Genomic DNA, 27,122 nt, shown 5'->3' with positions numbered 1-27,122 from the left:
AGGGGTGAGCTGGGGGGGGCGGGGTTTGGACCCCCTGGTCCCCCAGGATCTTTCCTAAATCCCCGCTTTGCCACATGTAACTGTCAGTGATGAGGTCTTTTCTCTCTGCACGTCTTCTCAAAGGCCCGTTTCAGCCAAAGAGACGTGTCCAGCGCTTCTCCGGGCCCCTGCACACATCATGTAGCACCACGTCCCACGTGAAGTGGGAGGAGTGGAAGTATCTGCGAGCACGTGTGTGCGGCATCTGAAATGAATGGGGATCAGGGACCTCATTCCACTGGGAAGCCGGCCCAGTGAGCCTCGTGGAGGCCCCCCAGGTCCCCGAGCGGGGGTAGGCCTGTGGCTCCCCGCAGACAGTGGGGAGGTCCTCGGGCAGGGCTGGCAGCACCCAGCCTCGCTCGGCCCAGCCGGTCAGCCTGACGAAGGCCGGGATCCCGGGCATCCCAGGCCCTCCGTCCCCTCCTCACTGGGTCTTCGGTGGTGCTCTAGCAGGAGCCTGGCGGGTGGCTTGTGCCTCCTCCCACCCGTGATCCCTCCGTGTTAATGTGCACTTAATGAGAAAGTCTTGTCTTGCTTGTAAATCCTGTAGCCGGCATTCAATTTATTGACAGATGTTTGCTTGGATCTCTTTAAAATTACTTCATAAATCTTCCGGGATAAAAGACCTCAAGTTCGGTTATTAAGACAAGGCCCTGTTGACAGTTTCATATTTAATTGTTTAGAAGTCAGCTGTCAGGGCCACTGGGTGCACTTGGGGCAACCACTGAGGGCACCACCCACCGAGAGCACCCACCAAGGGCACCACCAAGGGCACGCACTGAGGGTACCCATTGAGACGCACCAAGGAGCACAGGCCTGAGCGCCCCTCACTTGCTTGCCACACCTCTCAGGGCCCTCACTGCTGAAGTGTGTCTACTGCCCCTTCTAATCCCGCCAGTTAGCTTCCGCTCATTCACTGAGCCTATCGGTGTCAATGTGACGACATGTTTCTACTGAAAGGAGCTGGGCCAGCAGGGTGCCCGCCTCCATCCCAGGGAGGGAGTGCTGAGGGGTGGGCGCTGAGGGCAGCCCCAGACACCCTGCCCAGCTGCACACCGGCTCCAGCTCTATCTCAGGGGAGCAAACCTGAGTGGGATGGATGGGATGGGGAGGTCCTGCTTGGAAATTTAGAGACCACACTGGTCTTTGGTGGCCTTTTTGATGTAGTCTCTGAATCCATTCCTTTTTTTTTCCTGTTGCCAGTGGTAGAAAACTTACCTCTAAGTGGCTTAAGGCAATAGAAACAGAAGTAGAAAGATGGTTAATTCGCTGGTGCATTAAATTGCACATGGTGGCTATCCTCAGGCTGGTTTGGTCCAAGTGATAAAATAATAGGCGCCAAAACCGGTTTGGATCAATGGATAAAGCCTCGGCCTGCAGATTGAAGGGTCCCGGGTTCGATTTCCGTCCCTTGGTTGCAAGCACATGCCCAGTGGGGGGTGTGCAAGAGGCAGCTGATTGGTGTTTCTCTCTCATCGATGTTTCTAATTCTCTATCCTTCTCTCTTCCTCTCTGTAAAAAAATCAATAAAATGTGTTAAATAAATAAAGAAATAATAGGCCTTGCCCTCTCTTTCCAGGGTTTGCCTTCCCCTGTGTGAGGGTCGCCCTCAGAATTCCCTCGAGGGCCCCAGAGGCTCCCAAGCGCTTCCAGATCCAGGAGAAAAGAATACCATCTGCTTCTCAAATAAATGCCTAGGGGCTTATTAGGCCTCCCTGGTCCCGATCAGGTCACATGGCCACTCTTTAACCAATCACTGTGGTCAGGAGCAGGCTGTGTTCTGATTGGCTAGGTCTGAGCCACATGGCAAACCCCACCTAAAGCCTCCAAGTCACCACTGAGGAGGATGCGCTAGAGCTGAAGTGAGGTCTTGCTGCCTGAAGTAAGAGGCACAGAGCCAGCAGCATGGAAGCAAATGTTCAGAGGTCCCCACCGCGCCCCAAACAGCGCGCTGCCTTGCCTAATGCTTTCCTTTCACTCCGAAGGGCTGTCATACAGCGGCAGCCTCTGTGCCAGCCAGCCGCGGTGGTGACCCACCCCCTCGGAGATGGCATTCGACAGATCAAAATCTCAGAACACCCTCGAGAGGCCAGGCCTTGGAGGAGTTCTCTGAAGCCAGCCACAAGCCAGTGATGGTAACAGGATGGAAAACAGAGCCGCTCCACTTAGTGCTCTCACAAATCAGCGCTCCTGCTTGTAAGATGATAATGAGCGTTTGGGCCAAAAATAGAGTGTTTCTTGCTTACTTGCTGGTGTCTTGTCACATTGCATTGCGTGTGCTGTGTCAGATCGCATTGGGTACAGTTGCCTCCATCGGCTGGCGTGACCCGCTGCTTTGTAACAGAAGACAACCGTTTGGGGTCCCTTTTCCCTAGTCCAATGCTTTGCATAAGTGCTGTTTACCAGATGAGGCATCGGTGAATGTTATTAGAATTGAAAACACACCTGCCATTTACGCCAGAATGTATTACGGGCCTCTGGGAAGGAAGGTACGCCACCCCCGAGAGGCCTCGACGGGGGCCAGCTGCCTCACCAGAATCCCCCACGTTTACCAATACCTGATGTTCACAGTTTCCCTCTCAGAAACGTCTACAGAGTTTAGGCTGGCTGCTGGGTAATGATCCTGGCCTTGGGTTTCTGTGTGACCAACTGCCCATGCCCCTGAGAAACACGCTCTTCACAGAGATCATTGTAATAATCATGATTTAGCGTCGCCTTGTAATGTTAACAGCTAACCCTGCAGTTCCTAGATGCCAGCTACTGTTCTCATCACTTCATTTTCTTAAGTCCTTCGGCCCTACAATGGCCCTGTTATCCTGGGGAGGCACAGAAAGATCAAGTAACTGACCTAATGACCCATACTTCATGGAGCTGAGATTTGAACCCACAAGAACTGACTCCCAAACTGAGCTCCGAATACGATGCTGTGTTGCCCATACTGTGAGGTCATATGGATAAATACATCAACTCAAGGTCTGTGGTACTGAATGGTAGAAAGTGTATAAATGATGAGTTAGTTATTGCACGTGTCATATTATATTTATAACACAAGGTGTATCAATATATAATATTATTATGCATGATCATATATTGTAAATGGGAAGTGTAACTTAGATACATTATAAGGATTTTGAAAAGATGAGAAAAAATGGCAAACTTAAATTTTGCTAACACAATAACATGAAGCCGGGAGAAAAATAATTTTGCAGGAACATATGTGACTTGGAGGGAAGGTTTGGGCCTGAGCTTGCTAACAGACAAGGCCCAAATGGGACAGAGCGACGAGTTCCTGTATTGGGGACATCCCAGGGTAAGCAGCCTCATGCCTGGGCTCACGCCGAGTCTGACCTGGGAGGCAGAGGTGGCCAGAGCTTCAGTTGCTGATGGGGAGTGGAGAAGTGAGACGAGGAAGGGAGAGATATCAATAAAGAATGAGTAATCCAGCCAGTTACCCCTGGGGCAGCCCGAGCTGGATGCCACAGGGTAGCACACGGGCCTCAGAGTTGTCCCAAAGGAGGGGAGGGTGCTGGGATGGTCCCCCCAAACCTCCATCTGCCAGGGCTTGAGGGCCTCTTCCTGACCCATTCCTCCCCTGAATTCTCAGCTCGGCCTCTGTGCCAGGCAGACACGCTCTCGCCGCTGGACAATCGCCCTCAGCCGGAGAAGCACAGGTGTTCCCAGTGGGCATGCTTGGCGGGGAGGGGCTCTTGCCCAGGAGATGTAGACGGGCATTGTCATCGGAGTCTAGTGTCAGTACTGGCTGCTCTGCCTCCTGAGCTGGTAGGGTGATTGAAGAGCTAATGAGTATGTGCACTTGGAGGACTGTCTGGTTTCAGCAAACGCTTAACAGCTGGGGGAGAGCATATTGGCTCACACAGCTAGCAGAGTGCAGCAGAAGATCTGGAAGCTGCAGGAAAGGTGGGCCCGGGTGTGCAAACGTATTGGGCTGAGCAAGAGCACGGGAGCGTGCCAGGCCTGTGCCACCGGGTCCAGAGTGTGAGTTCCGCCAGATGGCGAAGACCATGTCATCTCCGTGGTCCGTTTCAAATCCGGCATGTGAAGCAGATCCATTCCCAGACACTCAAGATGGACTCAAACGATCCGTCAGGGCCGGGGCAGACGGGGGCGGCGGAGTGAGTCAGGGCCCTCTGGCGTCATGTAACTAAATCCTCAGGTTGGGTGATGGACGGCTCCATTTCTCCGCGGGCTGTTTTGGCATTGTGTAGACACAGCCTAAATTGGTGCCCACACCTCCCACTAATCATGCTCTGAGAGAGGGAACGCGGCGTTATTGAGATCCCCGGGCAGCACTTTGGCGCGCGCACTATCCCACGGTATCAGGAGATGAAGGAGGCCTTGGAAATGAGCTTTCGAGCGTGAGTAATGACCTTCCGGATGTGGTGCAGGGATTGTCTTTTGAAACTGGTATATCTTGATGGATGATTGAAAAGCTGCTGTCTTTGGTATAGTTTTCGCGGTTTTATATTTGGGGATGTGTAATAAATAAATGTGTAATTGCCCTCAACATGATGCAAGACCAGGAGGTGAGGATGAGACAGAAAAGTCCTCTGGCAGCATAAAATTTTATTAGGATCCCCATTGATAGGCAAGGCAGTGTTGTGTGAACAAAGGATGGTCTGTCTTAGGTTGACCAAGATAGAATCCAACACAATGAAGATCAAATTCCACCAGCTGGCCTGTAGGGAGACAGGCAGGGGCAGAGGGGATGGGCGCTCTCATTTTTAACCTCCTGGTGAGAGAGGGGTTGGTACCTGCATTGACAACGGTAATGACAGCCCGCTTCGTTTACCTTGCATTCCTGCGGATACAGTTGGGAGAGGCATCTGCAGAGCTTTACCGAACTGATTCGATGGAAGTGGCTGCATTTCACAATGGACTCTAATTCTTCTGAATTCATCTGGGATCTTCTTCTTACATGTTGTTTTCCATCTTTATTCCTTGAGATCGCCACTCAGCTTAATATATACATACTATATATGTAACATATATATATTTATAACTATTTTCCTTTTTTCCCATTGTCCTCGTCCCCCCTTCCCCCTCCAAACCGTCACCACCCACTGTCTGCCCCTGGGTTATGCATATACACATATGAGTTCATTGGTTGATCGCTTCCCCCCTCCTCCCTCCCCTGCCTTCCCTCTGAGGTTTGACAATCTGTTCTATATCTATAATTTTAATCTTCCATGATGATTCCCATTATTGGCCTTCTATATTGATAAATCTATCGGTCTTCCAAATTAATTCTGATCTCTGTTGGTAACAGTTGATGGGTGAAAACCTTGTGTATGGTGTCTAGAAACTGTGCTAAGCTTCCTTTTCATCCCATGTTCTATTGGGTGAGTCAAAGAATGTTTTTCGTGTCTCTGTATGAACTGTTAGAATTTAGATTTGAATGTTAACCATTTTTGTGCAATCATCTACACAGAAGACACAGACTCAGGAGTGTAAGTTTAGTCCTACCTTCTTTACTCCAATTTAGAATCTTGAATGTTCAGAAAGGTTGAATAACTTCATTTAATAGATTGCAATGATCAAATGTTAATAATATAATTGGGAAAGAAAATTTATTTTTAGTTGTTAGTTGCCATCCCGCACCAATATTAGTGTGATCTGTCTAAAACTAAGATTTCCTTCTTTGTTTTAAAGCCTGTCATGGTCTGTCTGCATGTCCCGTCACTTCTATGTAGGAGACATGCACAACAGAAATCGCACTCCGTGTCCTACCCCAAGACTTCATTTTCGTTAAATGGAGGCGTTTGCACTAACCTGGTAAATTCAGATGTCTTCCTGGGAAAGTCACTACATTCCTATAGCTTGTATTTCCAGTCACACAATTTAGCATTTAATTACCTACCAACGCCAATTCCTCCCCACCCATCCCATGAGTGTTGTTTTCTCTGGAGGTTTGATTTCAAACTTCCAGAACAGCGGTTCTCAGTGGGGGGCAGTTCTGTTTCCAGGGACCCTCGGCCTTGGCATTGTCTGGGGACAGTTTTTATGGTCACGGCGAAGCGAGGTGGGGCGGGGACGCTACCAGCAGCCAGAGGACAGAGGCGCTGGAGGCTGCCAACGCCCTCCAGTTCACAGGACGCCCACACAGGGCATTCCCGGGGCCAAAGAGATAATTATCAGGCCCGAACAGTAAGTGGCTAGACCCACAAACTCGGCACGGAGTTCGAGAAACCTTGTGTGGGAAGGATCTAGCCTCTCCGTGCTGAGTTTTCTGCTGGGATCTCGTGCAGACCTGACACCCAGTAGGTGCTCACATTTCATTTAGGAAGAGACTGGGTTTTCCTTGAAAATCAGCGCCCCAAGGAGACCGCAGTCCAGAGGCTTTTCAATAGGAACAGAAAGAAGGTGTTTTGGTTTTCTTTAATCCAATAGCATGGCTCTTGAGGGAGCAAGGAGAAGGGCGTGTGGTACAAGATAGGAAAAAACAAAGAAAAAGAAGCCACTTCTTGCTCTTTCCCGAGATTGCCGTCGGCATCAAAAGGCACGGCCCTTCATCACGTTCATCACGAGGGGACAGCCTTTGTGTGTGTGTGTGGGGGGGGGGGGGGGGAGGGAGGCGGACCGCACCGGTGATGTGATTGCTTTCCTTGGGGGCAGTGTGAAACGAGGTCCTTAGGCTCCACAAACACATCTCCACTCACTTTTTCCGAAGCTCCAGAAGAAAAATGGAATTCTCCCCGAGCAGGGTGATCCTTCCCTCCACCTAGCACAGGAGTGGGTGAGAGCCCGGCTAATACCCACACCCCACACCCCACCAGAGAGTAAGCAGCGCCCCACAGTCTGTGGCCCTGTTGTCCAGCTCCTCCGTCCCTGCCTCCTCCTCCTCGGTCTCCTCTCACACTCCTCTTCCCTGAGCTCAAACTTTTCCGGGCGCTCCGCCGGTCTCTCTGGCGAGGTCTTTGGAGCGGCCCCTGACAATGTCCTGGTCAGCTCTTTTAGGGTTTTTTTTTTCCCCCGAAAAAAAAAAAAAAAAAAGTTGATTTCCTGTTCTGGTGGGCCATACATCACTGATGTCCCCCGTCTGTGCTCCTTGTCTGTGACAGAATGAGAGGTGTCATTTATCACTGGGCTCGCGGAAGCTGTGGGAAGAGGGATTGAAATTTTTTTTTTTCTGGAAGGCCTCAGTGTCTACCGGCTGCCAGATCATTAAAACGGGGGCTTTCCAAAGAAAGCTGTGTGTGATGTGATTGCACTTCCTGTCAAGGACAGGCTAAAAGAGAGAGGAAACATCAAAAGGGAGCGAGGGAAGGAGGGAGAGGGAGAGGGAAGCGGCTGCCAGGGGCATTGCGAGTCCTGGAGCGGCGGGCGCAGGCTGGGCTGGAGTGTGTGCTGTGTGCATGCTAAATCAGGCCTCCGGAGGGTCCACACGGCGCGGGTGCCAACGAGGAAACCGAAACAGGAAACCTCCCGAACAACACTTCCTCGCCTCGCACATTATGTAGGGCGCGCAGACAGACGTGTTCTGTGCGGGGCACGGCTCGCAGCACAATCGCCGAAGAGCTGAGGCAGGAAAACCGATTGGAACAAAAGCAGCGGCTCCCAATAAATCACGAGGCGGAGCTGAGGCCTCCTGGCAGGCGCCTTCTCCAAAGAGACATTTACAGCATCCTGTTTGCAGAAGCGCTCTGGCTCTCGGAAGGTGCCCAAGAATATCTCCTTACAGCGCCTCGCCTCCTGGCACGGAGGCTGCCACCAAATGGATCTCTGGGGATCCGAGAAGAGGCTCTCGCTTAAGGTTTCTTTGCGAGGGGAAGTGCATTCCCGCATTCCACAGTCACACAAAGGAGTCCCCATGCCGGTAGCCCTGACTCTGGGCTGGGCGCTGTGCTAAGCGCTTTACTGATAGAGGTCCAAGGAGGAGGGCACTGTTGTCTTGGAAATGGTGCCAGGGGGGCACAGAGAGGTTCAGGACCTTGGCCCAGGTTGCACAGTGCTTGGCACAGCTGGGATTCAATCCGGAGAGTTGGGTTCCGGAGTCTGTGCTCTTGGCCTCTGATTGGGAGAGTGAGGGATGGGCATGCCGAGGAGGCCGTGAGTTTTGAAACCTCTGGCTGGCCGATGTAGACGGCGTGTCCATTTAGGACGTTAACTAGGTAACGATGGCCCAACTGCAGCCGCGGCCAAAGCCAGCCTGCAGCCTGCATCTCCGGTCTTATATGGCCAGTGAAGTAATGGTAATTCTTATATATTTTAAATGGTTAATTTTTTTATGGATATTTGTTTTCTTGTTAAATAAGCACCTGCACAATATCCTTGATTTTGCCTCCTGTCTTAAAAACTCTATAATATTTACTGGCTGACCCCTCACAGGAAAATCTGCTCACCTCTGCCCTCTGTGAACTCAGCTACTGAAGAAAATGAAAGCACTAAACAGTGCAGCTCAGCTGATTGAGCGTCATCCCATGCACCAACACGTCACCAGTTTGAATCCCGATCAGGGCACATGGCCAGGTTTTCAGGTTCCATCCCAGGGTGTTCAGGAGGCAACCCATCCATGTTACTCTCTCACATCAATGTTCCTCTCTCTCTCTCTCTCTCTCTCTCTCTCTCTCTCTCTCTCTCTCTCTCTCTCTTCTCTCTCTCTCTCTCAAGTAAAAACATGGTTTTTTTTTTTAAATAATAATAAATTTAAAAGTAAGAAAAAAAGAGAAGAGAAGAGAAGAAAAGAAAAGAAAGGGAGAGGGGGAGGGAAAGACAAGAAAAGAGAACCTCATTTAAAAGCGAATGAGAAAATGAAGATTTTCTCAATGGAGGGTGAGCCGCCGACACACACACTGGCGCTGGACCGGCCCCTGCGTGTGTATGTGGGAAGGCCATCCTTTCACAACAAGTTTTCCTTCACTGCTTTTCCACAAAGCCTGCTGCTCGGAGAGACAAATTAGCTATTAGGTAATCTACTTAATTGACAAGTGACTTAACTAATTACCCTAACATGCTTATTAAATGTTACCTTTCCCGTTCTCAACACATTGTTGGAGCATCAATTTATTTAAGGCTTTATCATATCACTCTCTCCTGACAGCACCCTCCTATTAAAACAGAAGGAGCATGGGGTGTGCTTTTTCTATCATTCTTTCTCTCCCTCTGTGGTTAGTGTCAAAAGAGAGAATTAGGAGCGGGATGCGTGAGGAGCCCACCCGGTTCAGTGGCGATGTCCGATTACACTGGTGTGTGGTCACACACATGAGTCAAGATGGAAATAATGCGTGTTATCAAGCCTCACCCAGTGGCTATAACAAAAGCTGAGGGAAAACCTAGTATGACTTTTGCCTGTAACCTGTCATAGCTGGGAGGGCCGGTGTCTTTATGAATATGCATCTGCATGGCCCACGTCTTCCGGGCAGGAGCATTTTGAAATCCATAACTTCTCAGAATTTAGAAAGAGAACATGTTACGCACACCATATACTTCATAACACTCCCAGTGAGGTCAGGAATGGCATTCTATTTTTTAAAATACAAATAATCATCCAACGAAACATTAATATTACTAAGTGAGATTATTTTTTTAAGTTTTAAAAGGTTTCCAATAAGTTCAGGTCTTATTTTTCTGCTAAATGAATTATGGGGGAAAACAAAGTTTGGTTTTTAGAGATTTTAGGATTTTTTTTTAATTCTACACAAAGGATTCTGGACTAGTACAAATATTTTCATAAATTTAGCTTTTCTAGTAAACTGCTAGTTACTATATAAGTTTAGTATTGAACATAGATAATATGAATGGTAACAGTTGGTGATTATTCCTCTGAATAATGTGAGATGAAGCAAGATAGAACATCTAGCATGATATGAATTATGATATATAATGATATATACATATATGAATAATTTAAAATGGATGCTTTTATAAAATAAGATTCAATATCAGAAGGTTGGAACTAAATACAAAGATTTGTTTCTTTTTAAAATAAAATTAGAAGACAGGAATGCTTCAAAAATTGTGACCCATGGTTAGGTCCCAGGTTGGCAAACACCACTTCCTGTGGGGCCATGGGGGACCAGGGCCCCAGACCCCCCATGCCTCAGTTCCAAGTAGAACCTGGGTGCAGTCGGGTTCTCCTCAAGCTTGATGTGCCATGCTTTGATTGGCAGCCTTGTTTTTAATTTTCAAGACAGTAATAAACTTAGCATTAAAAACTTAAATTAAATTTACTACAGAAACAAAGAGACACAGAGGACCTATAGTGACATGGGGAGGGAGCGCATGCTCCATCTATAGGAAACACATTGCCTTTAACCCTACCCTAACCCTAATCTAAACATAACACTAACCCTAAATGTAAGCCTAATGCTATTGAAACTCTCTAACTCTAACCTTAACCCTTACTTAACCCTATCCTACTCTAACTCTAACCCTTATCTAACCCTACCCTAACTCTAACCCTAATCCTTACCTAACCCTACCCTAACCCTTATCTAACCCTACCCTACTCTAACTCTAACCATTACCTAACCCTACCCTAACTCTAACCCTAACCCTTACCTAACCTTACCCTAACTCTAACCCCCACCCTAACTGTAATGCAATGGTTGTTGCTCTGCTGGTTGTTACACAAGAAACATGGGGTGGCCTATCTCCTATTCTTTCAAGAGAAGCTAGAAATACAGACGTACAGTCTCACAATCTTTAAGTGTTGGCAACTAAATGATTATTTCTTAACCTCGTGCAACCCAAACAAGACAGGTCTCTGGGTTGGATCAATGCCTAAAATGGTTTCATGAGTTAGCTCACTCTGCTAAGGTGATATCTGAATCCAGTGTATCCGACTCCTGTGGTTTCAATCTTTGTCTGGTTGTTTGGAATTGGGGGATAGGGATGAAATTACTTACAAAGCATACGCTTGAAATTCAGGAAGCTCACACGTAGAGGGAGAGACAGCCAAGGAAGCCAACGTTTACAGCACAATCTAAACGTCATCATGTACGTAGTGGTGTCTGCAATATGGTGTGATGTTACGAGGGGCTGTGAGGACCGGAGAAGCTTGGTGTCACCCAGTCCTGGGCAGGCAGGAATGGCAGCTCTGAGAAGGTGCTCGGGTAGTAGTAGAACAGGTGGTAGGGGGATGTTAAGGAGAGAAGGATGGGGTGTTCCTGGTAAAGAGCACAGCATGTGCAAAGGTCCAGAATGGATCATGTAAGCAGCCTGTTCCTCAGCACATATTTTTTAATGAGATTCCTCATAACACAATCAGGGCACATTGTACAGCCCGAAAAAAAAAAAAAAAATTCCGTTTCCCTCTGCCTGGAAACATCAGAGACTGCGCCCTTCCAGAAACCACTGTTGATGTCAAGGGGTCCAAACAGAGTGTGGTCTAGGCATTCTTGATTCAAATATCAATTTCTGAAGTGTATGATGAAGTCAATCGATACCAATCTTTCTGAACTTCTCCAACCCTCTCTGACCACTCTTTCCTGTGAAATGGAATACACTGAAATCTAGAGGTAATTACGGTCACTTGTTTCATGTGTGAGATCACTAGCATCTCCAAACCTCAATTTTCTCATCTGCAAAATGGGTATAGAAACATTACCACATCAAACTGTTGTTGTGAGCAGTAAATGAGACAATATATAGGAAGAACACATCACGGAACCTGGCGTATAATAAGCATTTGCAGCTGAGCTTGGCTTGTCTTATCATTGCTATCATTGTTGACATTCATAGGGCTCTTCTACCCCTGCATCCAAACCTTTCCTTTTCTATTAAAAAGTGCCTACCACCTAGATTCAAGTTGGAAAAAAATTTAATTGCTATGTATTTGGACTTTTGTTTCTTCTAAGAGAGGTATTTGAACATGTATTGACTTTTTAAGGTTTTGGTGACTAAATAAAACTTAATCTCTTTTTCTGGCAAATATTTGTGGAGTACTTAGATGAGGACTGCTTGGCAAGTTCACAAGTTAGGAAATTGGTCCATGAGACCCGTCTCTCGTGGGCACAGGTGTGGGCAGCTGAGGGGGTGTATGCTCTGCCTGCCACAGCTCTCTCATCCTGACCATTTCCAACTGGCTGGTCCATGTGTCCTTCGCATTGTTCTTGCCCTCTCAATTTTATGTCATGTTTCTCCCCACTCATCTTCCTATCAGCAGTTAGCCAACAAAAGCAAGTTCAGGAGGGCCGTGTGTGTTAAGTAATATTGAAGAAAACATACGTGTCCCTGTGAGAGTCTTCCTACACTTACATATGCAAAAGGCTCGTGTCTGCACAGAAAGATTGCAGCCCGGCGGCCTCCCTCATTTATCTTCCGGGCCTGCTCCTGTGGGCACCTGCACTCACAGTCCCCGCCTAAAGCATGCATGCCTGTGCCTTCTCACTGGAGCCTCACTCTGCATAAGCAGCACCTTTTCTGTACATCATCGCACTGAGATCTCTTCATAACCTGGGGAACCAGGAAGCAGGGCCCAGCTTCCGCCCTCAGTTAACGGACACAGAGGCTCAGGCAAGTTCAATGATTTTCCCAGGGTCACCCAAGAAGCAAATGCCAAGACCGAAACTCGGGTCTCATCATGAAATGCAGCATCTCATGATTCTGAGAGATGACCAGGGTTTGTGCAGCCAGGAAAGGAAGAATTGCTGATTTGTCCTACATCTCAGAATGAACGAGCAAGGCAGGGATTTTCACACTGTGCTGAGTCGAGACTTATTCCCTGATTTAAAAAAAAAAAAAAATTTCCTGTTCCATTTCTCCAATAGCTTATGTTCTAGAAGTGGCCAAAGATTATAAGATAACCTTTCCACAGGTAGGAAAATAAGTGCTCTTGAAATGAACCCAGGTGTTTTCTCTTTTTTCAGGGACAAACACCATCTTCCAACTCTATCAGACTAAGAGAAGAATTCCAAACTTGTATTGGACAGAGAAACTTTAGACCCTTCCATTGCCAGTTACCGTCTAATTATCTGTAACTCCTCGAATCACAGGCAAGAGTTACCACTGGACATGCTTTCTGTGCGTGCCCTTTAAACTCCTCCCAAAATCCGGCTTTCCATTCAGCTAGAATCCCACCTCTGTGAACAAAGACGCTAATTTCCCCATTTATGCTCGAAATTTCGTGTTTCTAGGAGCAATTTTTTTTTTAACCTTAGATCCTTGTGGGTATAAAACATTCTGATTGGGTTTAAGGATTCTTCCTTTTATCTATGACTCCAATGGGTTTGAAAAGAATTACTTTCTTTTGCAGCTTTCTAGAACTCTATAGATTTATTTATTGAACAAGTTTGCTCCACCCCAATACTGAGCTGATATTCTTTTTTTTTTTTAATCCTCACCCAATGATATGTTTTTATTGATATTTAGAGAGGGAGGAAGGGAGAGAAGGGGAGAGAGAGAAATATTAATCAGTTGCCTCCTGTAGGGATCGAACCTACAACATAGGTATTTGTCCTGACAGAGAATGAAACCCCTAACCTTTTAGTGTCTGGAATGAGCCACCTTGCCATAATCATACATGCCAACATATTTATTCCATCTTTGAGAATGAGGCTGATTGGCTTCCACTTTTGGAGAAAGGAAGAGATGAATGGGTGGTCTACATATATTATTTACTCAGAACACATATACTGAGCACACTTAGTACATGCCTACTAGGTATTTGGATCGCAGCATGAGGAATAAACAGATTCTTGCCCTCAAGGAGTTTATATTCCAGTGGGAAACATGGGGAAGAATGGAGGTCAGGCTACAAACGAATAAATACTGGGCAGTAGGCACTGTGAGGAAGAGAAAAACGGAGGAACTCAGGTGTGGATTTGACTTGCCACTACTTTGGATGGGGCCATCATGGAAGGTCTCAGCTAAGGAGGTGATGTTGGAACAAAGCTTGAAGGAAGTGAGGATGTGAGCTATATGGATATTTGAGGTCCCAGGCAGAAGAAATAGCAAGAGATGGTCCCAAGGAAGCCAGTGCTGGGGCAGAGGGCACAAGGGAGAGGGGATGAGATCACAGAGGTCAGGGTCCTAGTGAGGACTTTGGATTCCATTCAGGAGAAGATGCTGCCAGAATGTTTGAGGCAGTGTTTTCTGACTTCCATGTGAAGAGATTGGCAGAGTGCTGGGAAGTGGATTCTGGGGAGGGGAAGCTGGCAGAGTGCTGGGGTATGACAGCCACATGAGAAAAGGTAATGGCTAGGATTGTGCTAACACAGGTGGAGGTGGGAGAAATGGTGGGATTGCGGGTGAATTTTTGAAGTTCAAGCTGGTCTCTTAAACAAGACCTTCTAAATGTCCTCAGAAATGATGGCTGTTTTTACCCATACACATCTGTTTCCCAAAAAAACTTCTATATGCCTGTCAGTGTGTTGGGCCATAGAAATCTCCAGGTATGACAAGGCCCTTGACCTCAAGGAACTCCTGCCTCTCAAGGGCCAGCTACTTCCCTTCAGGGCCGTGGCACCTGTCCAGCCATCCCAGCCGCCCTGCGGGGTGTCTTGCGATTCGGCCTCACATGGTCTCCTTAACACTGGGATCCTCCAGCCCCTCCTCCACAGAACAATGTTTCCTGAACCTTAAAACAACGTCATGCTGACTTATTCTTTTCCCTTCAAACATTAATTTTTCAAAAGTAACTATATGTCACAATCTAAAGGGAGAACGTGTATGACTAGGTTCAGATAAAAAGTAAGCATAAACGCAGGTATGTTTAATGCAAACCAAGGCTGTTCAATTCTGGTTTATTTCGTTGGCCTCATCTTCACAACCATGCTTTGTGGTGATTGTCATTCCCATTTCACATATTGGCACACTGAGGCCCAGAGAGATGTGCTGATGTGCCAAAGTTTACACAGCAAGCCAGGGCCTTATACTACACTATTTCCCAGAGTTAAATGTCAGTCCAGGTCTATATTTTGGGTTCCCCACCCCCATCATCTATAATAGGGATTAGCAATTTTACAGCCCAAGGGCCATGTTCCATCCCAACACTTTTTTTGTAAATAAAGTTTTATTGGCACACAGCCATGTTCATTTGATTTCACACTGACTAATGCAGAATTTAGTGGTTGCTATAGAAACTGTATGGCCTTCAAAGCCTTAAATATTTAGTCTCTGGCCTTTTACAAAAAAGTTTGCCAACCTTTATTCTAGAAATAAAAAAAATAATAATAAGGTAAATCAAAGTGAATCAGTTATAGTTCATGGAGCAGACATAACATCTACCCTTCCCATGACAGCGACAAAATGTCAGTTAAAGAGAAATAAATGCTTCTCGAATGAATGATTTTAAAAATCAGGACTTACACACACATAACTGGCTTTACAGTCAATAAAATGACTATTGTTCAAAATATGAATTGCTATTATGGCTTTACTCTGTTAGTCCGTGCTGAAATTTATTCATTCGATTTTTTCATTCATTTAACCAACACTTATTGACTGTCTACACCCCACTAAGCCAGTACCTGTGACAGCAGCAGCAGATCCCATGCTAAGCAAAATCTGACACCTTCCTGCCAGAACAGAGCTCACACTCTGGGGACCGAGGCAGCTGTTAATCAAATAATTATAGAACTCAACCTGTGAATGGGACCATGTAGTGGAGGACGAAATGTTCATAAAAACACAGTGTGGGGGTGGGGGTGCCAGTCAGGGGAGTCTGAGAGGCTTTTCTGAGGACATACTGGATAAGAACTGAAAAGTGAGTGGATAAAGCAGAAAAGAAAGACCATCGTCCCAGGGGGAGAGGCCAGCTTGTGCAAAGGCCCAGTGGTAGGAGGGAGTGTGGTAGGCACATTCAAAGTAAGGTGCTGTATGACTGGAGAACAATACGCAGGTGTGAAAAGAGGCTGGAGGAGCAGGTGTTTCTGACAGTATTGGGCTCGGAAGCCCATGTTAGAGTTAGTCTCATATGAAAGTGGGCAGCATTAGAAGAGCTTAAGAGGGTGATGCCTCCTCAAGGAATGATCTTTCATCTTCTTGGGATGAAGAGTCAGTATCCAATCCCTATGGTCTAATCATTGGTCATGCACAGTATCCCTGCTCTGTATCCGATGGCCAGCTCTGTTTATAGGTTTGGATACAGTATTGCCAGAACCATATAAACCACATGCAAGTCCTGTACTCAGGAAAGCCTTCCAAGACTAACCATGGGCCCAGCTTCTTCAAACTCATCCATTTATCCCCCATCTTTAATCTCTCTGTAAGGTGCCAACAAGCCAGGTGAGCATTTCCATGGTCCAACAGCAGACCTGTGACAGGACTGAAGAATAAATCCATGGAACTTTAACAAACACAGTTGGGCTTGCAGTTGAAGAGGGCAAAGAATGAACAAAATATTTTTTCAAGAAAATCGCTATTTGAATCCAGTAGACTTCTCTGAGTACAAGCAACGGGAACCAATCCTGGCTCGTTTCCCAACACATGGAGGTCATGGAAGGCTTTCTGATTACCTGGTATTTGCCTCAGTAGCTCAGGTTAGAGAAAGAACCAGCGAGACAGTGTCTTCGGGAAAAGAGATTTAGGTCCTGAGGATGGAGTAAGATAAGACCAGAGGGATGGGGAGAAGACAGGGAGCTGGAATATGATGAGTATGAGGAAGAGTTGATTAGACAGGGCTTTGTAGCTCATGGGGAGGCACTGGACTTCACTCTCTGTAATAAGAAGCTATTATAGAATTACTAGAGGCCCAGTGCACAAAATTCATGCACTTGCGAAGGGGAGTTCCCCTCAGCCGGGCCTGCGCCCTCTAGCGATTCAAGAGCCCTCACATCCTTAGTGCTGCTACAGAGGCAGGAGAGACTTCTGTCACCACCACTCCACTCGCCAGCCATGAACCCAGATCAGGGCTTCTGACTGAACAGTGCTTCCCCTGTGGGAGCACACTGCCTACCAGGGGGCAGCTCCTGCATTGAGTGTCTATCCCCTGGTGGTCAGTGTGTGTCATAGCGACTGGTGGTTCCACTGTTTGGTCAATTTGCATATTAGCCTTTTATTATCTAGGATAAGCAGACGACTAATATCATTTGAGTTACAGTAGAGAAAGACCTCCCTTGAACAACCAATCATTATGTCTCAGGCACTCTATACCCACCGTGGACATCTTTTTTTATCTCCACCACAACTCAGGGAGCGGACACATTTAGTACCACTTCTCAGCGGCATACATGTCCACAGTCCACAGTCACAGAGGGGCCACAGGGCAGAGCCAGACCCCAAACTGTGTTGTCTGCCTCCAGCTCCTGGCTCAAAACACCCCATAAATGTTCATTTTTGTTGCTGTTGTTTACTTGCGACACTTTCAAGAGTGCTTTGTCAATTGCATTATTCTTTTCTGCTCAACTTTTATAAATAAAAGATTAGCCCCAAGCTCATAACCAAAGGAAAAAATAATAAACTTGTAGTTTTCTCTGAAGAACTGCTCGGAAACCCAGCTCAGAATAATTTGGCCCGGGGGCAGGCGGAGGACTGGCTGCAGCTATAATTTGGATTCAGCCATCCCATTTGTGAGAATCTGGAATGTTCTTTGGACAAAGGATCAAAGACGCGCTTATTCTCTCTGTGTTGAGCCGTGGCCCACTCGCCTCCTCTTTTTATCTTTCCTGGTAACTGCTTCAGTTTCTCTGATGGTAAAGAGATGAGATCAGCCGCTGGGGGCTGGTGGTGGAATCAGGTTTCAATCCTCAGAAAGCTACGTCAAGGGCTAAGCATGAGTTAGCCTCCGTTGCCATGTCGGTCCGGGCCTGACAGCAGGGCCATCAATCCTGGCTCCCTTGCCCTTGTAGATGTTAAAATATAGGTGCCCTGGGAATGTGGCGAGAGGGTGCGTGGGAGGGCGGGAGTGAAGCTCCGGGAAGGAGGGAGCATGGGGGAGAGATTTAGACTCTAATGATCTTACCTAGCACTTCTAAGGACGAACTGCATGGACATCAGCTGATTGCTTCCTTAAAAAAAAAAAAAAAAAAAAGGGATATAAGAAAGTTGATTTCAGAGTTAGAAGTGGATTTCAAATGACCTTCATCAGTTATGAATATAGCCCCTTAACCAGGTTTCTTTTTTCAATTAAATAACATTTATCGAGTGTTTCCATCATCATAATCGTAAAGAAAAATGTTTATTATTGGAAAACAGTAAAAGAATGTAGAGAAAATTACCCCATGGTCTTATCATTAAGAGAGCTGTAGGAAAGATCCTGTGTCATCTGTCTGCCTATCTCTCCCTCCCCTTTTCAAATCTGGAAGCCAGTCATTCTGTGGTTTCCAATGTCTCGGCTGTATTGTACACAGGACCTTTGTGAAAAGCTGTCTTCAAGATGGCCCAGGGACCCGCCTCCTGGGCTCCCTGCCCTGGTGTGAGCCCATCCCCTTGAGAGTGGATAGACTGCTGTTCACCACTGATACCCAGCGTATGGAGAGTGTATGGGCCGTCGTTTCCAAGGTGAGATTATGAAAGGATGTGTCTTCCATCTTGGGTGTGTGGGGCCTATCTATCTATCTATCTATCTATCATCTATTATCTATCTCTCCATCTCTCTCTCATCACTCACTTGGTGAACAATCCTGTGAAGAAGCCTACGTGGTGTGTGGTGAGGAACTGAGGGCAGCACCTCAATAACCCACCAACAATCACTTCTCAGAACCACGCTGGGGAGCCCAGGCCGCAGTCTGACTGCAGCCTCGTGAGAGACCTGAGCACTCGGCTAAATCACGGCCAGATTCCTGAACCACAGGAACTGTGAGAGAAGAAACATTTGCTGTCGTTAGCTACTGATTGGGGGGTAACTTGTTACACAGCAATAGATAACTTACAAAATTTTACATTCTGATTATTTCCCCATTTAATTCTTTCTTAGGTATCAAACCAATTTTATTTGTAACAATGATGTTTCTGTGGCAACCTCAATTATGTGTACCATTGCTTATTAATCCTTCCTCTGTTAGAGGACACTGACTTTGTGCCAATTTTTCTGCTTTTATAAACACCACTGCAGTGGACATCTGTTTATGGGGGGCTTCTGCTGTGTTTTCAGCCAGCATCTTAAAACGGATTGGGATTAGTAAGGGTTAGAAATCAGCGAGATTACTGGGTCAAAGTGTGAGAATATTTGTATCCCTCTCCATTCTTATTACACAACTGCTTCTCAGTTGGGATAAATCAATACACTATCACCAGAAGCAAATAAGAATTTCCATTTTATTTCAGCCTTGTCTTTTGTTTGATTATTGGTAATATGATATGCAAAGTGTTTCACATTGTTTTATAGATACTAAGAGGAATAGTCCTTTCTATGGCCAAAGTCTCTTCTCAAAGAAACAGAACTTACTAAAATACTGAGGGAGGAACAGAGCAATGCTGCTCTGAGCAGTGGTGTCCACCAGGGCTTTCCGCGGGGATGCGAGTGTCATTTATCTGCCCTGTCCATTCAGCAACCACGGGCCAGCCATGGCCATTGAGCACTTACAATGTGGCCAGTGCAACTGACATGATGAAAGTTTTATTTTATGATATTTAAATGTAAATAGCCACGGTGGGGGGGGGGGGGGGGAGAGTGTACAATATTGGACCCAATGTCTGAAAGGTTAAATGAAGAACTAGCCTTCTATTATCAATAGAAGGAAGAAGTTAAAGATTGAGACACTAAAATATTTACCTACCCAATGACTGCCCCTCTTCCCTTCTCATTGCCGTAATTGAATTTACTGTAAGGCTGATTCTTAAATCATAGTAACCTCATCTCCATTAGGCAGTCAGGAAAGTGTGCTACAGGACACAGGAGGACAAGGCTGGAGGGACCCAGCATCACTGATGCTTGGGATGTGTGGTCCTCGGTTGATGGTTATGTAATCACGCCTTCTCATCTCTAATATCCCTACCTGGCGGTCTCAATTCCCTGCTTCTCATCTCTAATATCCCTACCTGGCGGTCTACCAAACAACAAGAATTGTTGCAGAGGCTGGGATGGATGGATAAATGATGGATGGATGGATGGAAAAGTGGAGGGACAATTGGATGGATGGATAAAAGTAATAATAAAAATTAACACTTACAATATACCAAATAAGTATCAGAATTTTATTCCAAAGCTTTCCCTGTAACATTTCATCTTCATTCAATCCTCATAATATCCCAAAGAGAAAGTTGCTATTATTTTTTTCCCATTTGACAGATGAGGAAATTGAGGAAATCGCTAGTAACTGGCACTGCCCTGTGTGTCATTGTGTCTTCCCTCAAGCCTTCGGTACCCTACGTCACACAGTGAACCTGGGAGATGTTAACACCAGGCCTTGCGTACACCTGGTCACACTGTAGCGGTGGTGGTGGTTGAATGTTTCCCCTCAGGCAGCTATAGATGCCATGGGGGAATTGTAGAAAGGGCAGGTACCTCAATCCCCTCCAACAATGGCTCTTTCACTTTCCATTGCTGACCAACTTCTAATGTGTCAGTGGTATACTAATGTGGTTAACTGTTTGCCTGGGGCAGAAAAATAAAGCTTCTGGCAAGCAATTAAAACCTCGTCTTGCCCAATTGGGCAACTAATAGCATCAGCAAGAATGGAGGCTGCCTAGTTAAGGCGTAGTTTGTATCTCAAATCCATTTCATAGGGCAAGTGACACAGTGGCAGAGTGGAGTGGCCTGATGGTTCAATTTGAAACTTAATTAGTAAGCCCTCAAAGCCACCCTTGACTGCCCATGCGTTGCACACCCAGGCTGACACACAGCCAAGATCACAACACTTGCAGAGGCACATAGACGCCCAGCCTCCCTCTGATTGGCTGCCCAGCCTGCCTGTCATTCCGCACTCTGGCCCGGAAATGGAAATGCATCATGAAATTCTGTTTCTTCATGTGGAGGCATGTGTTTAGTGGTCCCATTCCCAAGTCTGAGGATCTGTTCCGCCTGCAGTGATTAATCAGAAATTAACACCAAGTGAGGGTTTGTTCAGAATGGGTGTAATAAAAGCCAGTCTCTGCCCTCTGAGGATACTGGCGAGATCTTAGGGTTCCTGCTAACAGCCCTGTCCCTGGTTTTGTTATTAAGAGAAGTGTTGGGAAAGTTTCAGCAGGTCCTGTTAATCAAGTCAGTTTCCGTTCAGTTTATTCAAGAAATAGTCATTGAAAACCAACCGTGTGGGAGACATTCCAAGTACGGTGTCTGCATCCAGGGAACAAGACAAATTCTTTGTCTGCATGCAGCTGACATCAGGGATGGATTAAAAATCGCAGAGAAGCAATACGTGGCTGAGGTCATTTCAAAAGGTGATAAGCATTACAAAGAAAATGAAACCAAAGATAATGTAATAGTGCGTGACTAAAAGTGGGGTAGGGAGGGAACACTGCCAGGGACAATGGTCAAAGAAAGGTGGCATTTAGGCTGAGGCCAGAATGCTGCGTAGGATTCAGTCCTACAAGTATCTGGAGGAAGGAGGAAGGAGGAATAGCATCGACACAGAGAGAACAGCAAGTGCAAAGGCCCTGGGTGAGAGTGAGCTGGCTCTGCTCTTTCTGCAACAGAAGTGTGGTGGCTGGAGCACAGTGAGCACAGGTTGGGGGAGGAGGGAGATGACGGCAGGGGTGAGAGGAGCCAAGTCACACATAAGTATGTCCTCTAGAGGAGACTTCCATTGCATGCCAACAGATATATGCTTCACACTCACTGTGGGCACTGAATCGAGCACTTCATATGCATTTTCTCTTTCGATCTTCACACAAAACGTACGAAGCAGACGTTTTCTCCACCCAGGTGAGGAAACTGGCCCTGCACACGCTTAATAACTGACCCCACGTTCATGCTCTGTCAGCAGGCTCTGCTCCTTCTTAGTCTCAGAGATCAGACTTCCTGGCATGCCGAGAATGTGAGGGAGTCATTGTGTGTGTGTGTGTGTGTGTGTGTGTGTGTGTGTGTGCCTTATAAGGGACTTCTTGGTGTTTCTCACATTATATCAACCGGATGTCATTTTCCTAATCCCTCCGACACCTCTCAGAGTGAGCTCCCACCTGATGGGGTGCTACACCCCCAAAAGGATGGGGAGGGTGGTACAGTGACACCTTCCCAGGTGTGACTTTGCCAGGTCTGGTGACAGCGACACCAACTTTGGAACGAAGAAGACAAAGTAGAACGTGTGAATGACGGGCCCTTCAAGCTGTTTCTTCATGTCCACGTGATAGTTCCGATGGTCCTTCTGACAAGCCAACTGCCACCATCTGGCAGAGAGCGGCAGGACAGCCAGCCCCCAAAGAAGGGTGGTGTGCTTTGCCTGTCGGTGTTGCTTGGCAGCCGTTGAGCACTGTCCTTTTGGGCATAATGGGGGTGTGAGCACATCCAGAAGGCAAGCCAGCCTCAGCCCCCAAGATCAAGTGTACTCTGGCTTTGGGTTTGAGTTTCCCAGCCTTGCCACTCCTGCCATTTGGGGCTGAATAATTCTTCGCTCGAGGTTGCCTGTGCACGTAGGGTGTTTAGCCTCTACCCATTAGATGCTGGTACCCCAACCCTCAGTCGTGACCATCAAAAAAGTCTCCACACAGCAACAAACGTACCCTACCCTCATGTAAGAATCACTAACTTATTCAAATTGCTCCATTTATTGAGAATGGAGTCTATTCTAGGTTTAATTCCAAAAATAAAAATACACTCAAATATACCAATGCTGAAGCTAAAAATAGTATCTGTGGCTATTTAAAGACTTTGCCTTAGAAAAAAAAATATGGTGACATTGGAAAAACTGCTTGAGTTTGTAAGGATGGAGTGGCATACTCTGAAAGGTTTTTTTTCTCTGTCTCTCTATTAGTTACAATAATTAAGGGTAACTGCTCTAACAGACAACCAAAATCTCAGTGTCCAGTGTAGCGAATGCTTCTTTTTCATGAGGCTGGCCCCTCCAATTGGTGACTCGGGAGTGACCTTTCTGCACAGCCCTACCACCTGGGGCGTCTGGATTTCAGCTCCCAGCACCCCTGGAGAAGGTGTGAATAAGTCCCCTCCTGCCCACATCCCATTGGTCAGAATCCAGGTCACAGGGCCAAAGCCAAACCTGGAGGGGAAGGGGGGTGGGGGGGGAATTGGGAAATCAGTCTTCCTGCAGGCACACAATGTTAGCTTATTGAATAATGATCAATATCCTATTTTTTTTGTTTCTAGGATGACAAATAAACATGATTATTGGCCTATAAATGGGCTTTAAGAATATGTGCTTCTCCTTGCCCATGTAAGCATGATGTAAGGATGATGGGTGAGCTTCTGGGACTCGGCTCTCAGACCCGAGTAATCTTACACCTTCATTTCTGCTGCCCTCCATGAGGGTGAGACATTGGGAGTTGGTTGTCATTTCTGAGGTTTCTTAAAAACAAAACCTGTATTGTTATGTCAGCTGACTTCAGCTCTTCCTTGCACATCTGGTGAACTCTAGAAGCCCTCATTGTGCCGGCTCCTGGCTTCTCAGAACCACTGTGCCTCTTCCCCAAGTTGTCCCATTTCCTTGACCAGTGTCCACGTTGCCCAGTGAGTTCCTACAAAATGCAGAGCTGTTTGTTTCTACCCTTTGCCTGAACTCATCGGCAGCTTCCCATTGTCCTGGGGGCATCTGGGTGTTTTGTCATCCCCCTGAAATACCCCTTTCCTGCCGCTCTATTCCACTTCACCCCCAAGACTGCCCTAGAAGTCAGAGGATGTTTAGCAGAGTCCCTGGCCTCTGCCCTCTGGATGCCGATACCATCCCCTCCTCCGAGGTGCGCAATCAGAAAATATCTCTAGCCGTCCCCAAATGTGCTGCCGATGGAAAATACCCACATATATGCTGTTGGAAAGGTTTATGATCGACAATTAATGAGATGCACCCTATGAAATAGGAGAATCTAATTAAAGGGCATTGGCCTGGCTTCCTTGAGGTGAGGGATATTGGGAGTCAAAATATGGAGGCAGAGAGACGGGGTGTCTTGGTGAGGCTTTAACATACCAAACACACATCTCTCTGGTTTTCCTTTCTCTAGTCCCTTTCATGAGGATCATCTACAAAAGAGAGAAAGGTAATAAAATAAAATAAAAAAGTTAAAAAAAAACACATTCACATAATTTCAAAATTACACGGCCTTACTGTCTGTCCAGCTAATAGAATTATGCAGCACAGCTTAGATTTAGACATTGAGTTTTTATCTCTTACTTAAATGTATCCCTGTGTTTTAACAGGAACATTCCGCTTTGCTTTTATTAATGCAAAAACATTAAGGCACCAGCCCTCGATCTGAAAGCCTGGAAGGGCCGTTTCCAACAGAACCTGTCATAAAATGTGCTCTCAAGCGTGTCCCCTTTAAGAGACTCCAGAATTAAATGTTCCCGTATGTGAATTTTATTTTGTACAGCACATTTGCTTTATGGCTACAATTAAGTTAGATGTGCCGATAACAATGTCTGTTTTCCATTTTAAATCGCACATTTCAGACAGTGTGCATTGTTTTATTATCTAATCCACATGCTTTTAATTGCAATTATGGTCCCTTATGAGTCCCCTGGGAGGGCATGATTGCAATTAAAAATGTAATTTAAATGTTAATTAATTACATTCATTTTCTAAACTGGGAAATTTCATTTATTATTTTCATGTGTTCTGCACTTATCCTAAATGCATTACCTTCTAAATGTTTTTTTTCCCTAAATTAAGTGTTATGTTTATAAAACAGGGTGTTTAATATCCTTTAAAATTTTTGTGAGGGTGTTTGTACAAATTATTACTTTAAATTAATTGATTCTGAGCTCTATGTGTGAGCTATAGGTTCTATATATAATAAAAATAATTTTGTTGATTTTTCTCAGGCTAACAGACAGCCTCCGAATATATGTTTTCCTCATTTATTTCCTGACAGGCTCTGACAGAAAGGAGAAAGTCCGCACTTTTTTATTACTGTCATTATTATTTTAAACAAAGGGAGAAAGGTATTGTTCCTACAAATGATACAGATCATTAATATAAAAAGGGATTTTCCCTGCAGATGAAAATTGCAATCTAAGAGAGAAATTTATAGTTAGATTAATAACTCATCCTGCTTCATACAAATAAATAAGGGGAAACAGAAAAGGACTACAAAGATATGAAGCCTTAAAAATCATTGTAACTTTCTAGAAAAGAATTGTCTTATGCCTGTCTCCATTTATCTGGCCAGCGTTGTCCATTTTCTGTCTCTCTTACTTTGGCTAGCGTCAGAGGCTCATCTTAGAAATGAAAAATTTTAAAGACATTTAAACTCTCTACTTTAAACTCTGAACCATTGTCAGTGTGGTTAGTTTTAGTGAATTAACGTATTTCTCTCCGTTCAAGTCCAAGGACTTGCTACATGCAACCAATTAATTAAAGTGTTCTAGTAATTTTTTTTTCTTTTCGTTTCTTTTCCAATGTGCCAACACTTTCTTTAGGTCTTTAATTTTAAAACTGCCTGCATTCCCTGAATTCTAGCTTTTTTTTAGGTTTAAAATACTCAAAAGGTATCTTAGGACAATTCTGGTCAATCAACAGTTTATATCTGGTACCCACTAAACTGTAGGCTGTTTTGTGGACAGTTGAGGAAGAACTAGGAGGGAAAAGAAGAAATTCGTGTTTTGGATGAGTCTGCTCAGCAAACATCTTATGCTGGGATTGAATAGTTTGTAAAATTTGCTTTGTGCTTCCTCCTGCCTGGAGAGATTGCTAAATCCTCAGGACAATCCTGTGAGATGAGTGCTCCCATTGTCTCTGTTTCACGGAGGGGGAAACTGAGGCACAGGGGTTCTGGTACATTGCTAAGTCCTTTCAGGGAGAAAGAAGCAGAGGCAGATGCTGAGCCCTTAGCTTGGCATATGGAGTGTACACGGTAACTGTGACTGGTTTACTCATGGCCCCCGCCTTCAGGAAGCTTAGCATCTGTTTGGAAACAAGAGTAAGTGGTGAGGGGAAGGGGGGAATGCCTTTAGCAAAATAAAAGAAAGCCAAATGAACTCACTGAAGCATCCATCCATAGTGCAGTGGTCACATGAGTCATGGCAAACCCACACGACAGGACATTGAGTGGATTTTACAACATTAATACAATGGATCCACGAGTTCTGATATGGATCAAACCTCCCCAGATTTACTGTTCTGGGGAAACGCAATGTGCTGAGCATTCGTGCAGGGAGAAGGGGAAGTGGGGAAGGAGGGGAGTAAGCAGTGATTGCTGTAAATGCATGAGGAGGTTCTGGAAAGAGACGCTCACCGGTGAGTGTCTGAGGACTGGAATGGCGAGCAGCAGGTTGTGTGGTAGGAACAGTCAGGATTCTTTTCTTTTTCTTTCTTTTTCTTTTTGCTTTTTGCCTCGTTGCTGTATAGTGTGCTTCTCCCTCCTACCCCTCAAAGTCCATGTAGCAGCTATAATGTTAAGTAAAACTTGAAATCACACACATATGCACACATACACACACACACACACACACACACCTACCTAAGAGAATAGGATTCTGACCACAAGGCAAATTCAGGACAGAAGGAGAGGGGGAGGCAGCTCTGGCTGCTGGAGCCAGGGTGGCTTTACCCAGAGGTTTTAACAGTGTTAATGGCTTTAGAGTGAAAGAGATGAGATGTCAGCAGGGCCAGAGCAGAAGAAAAGCGTAAGGGCTGGGGCTGAGGTTGTGGGCCCGCCCAGCAGCAAGGTGGAAACCCACCGGACTGAGGAAGAAGATGCTGATGGAGATTAAGGTGGAGGACAACCCCTTTGCTAATATTTAAATCTATAAAGAATAAAATCAAGGCCAAAAGAAAAAAGTAAGAGTTTCCTTGCCTAGAGCTTCAAATCTAAGGAGGAACCTTCACAAACCCCACTAGTCTTGCATTTTAAAAAACAACCCTTGCAAGGTCATATCATAAAGGTGCTGGTGCTTTTTAACTAATGCAGCCAGTAGGGTGGGTACTGACAGGCTGCGTGTTTTCCAGTTCTGCCTCCACGGGCTGTGTGGTCTTCACTTGGACAGTAGGGATGATAAGGAGCCTCGGTTGATTGTGTAAAGCTTCCATTAGCCTGGCACTCAAAGACTAACTATCCTTATGCACGAGTTTCTTCTTCAGGAAACCCAAAATGAATGTGGGTAGGTTGAAGTCGGGGGGAAGGGGCGGGTGAAGGGCATT

The 27,122-nt window shown here is 45.9% G+C and overlaps 1 protein-coding gene across 5 annotated transcripts in view; it reads left to right on the top strand.

The window, feature by feature from the left end:
• TSHZ2 (teashirt zinc finger homeobox 2) overlaps positions 1–27,122 on the top strand; it is a 435,724-nt gene that overhangs the window by 146,579 nt on the left and 262,023 nt on the right. The window contains exon 1 of one of the 5 annotated variants that reach the window (XM_084888468.1): positions 4,297–4,415. The exons of the other annotated variants lie outside the window; for them this stretch is intronic. The gene's annotated coding sequence lies outside the window, so the exon portion shown is untranslated. Of the gene's footprint in view, positions 1–4,296; positions 4,416–27,122 lie in introns of those variants that run through there. 5 annotated transcript variants of the gene reach the window in all.

This window comes from Pipistrellus hanaki, assembly GCF_964339955.1.
Source record: "Pipistrellus hanaki genome assembly, chromosome: 6".
Classification (NCBI taxonomy): Eukaryota; Metazoa; Chordata; class Mammalia; order Chiroptera; family Vespertilionidae; genus Pipistrellus; species Pipistrellus hanaki.
Note: the sequence above shows the minus strand (reverse complement) of the source record. Positions and strands in the feature narration are given on the sequence as shown.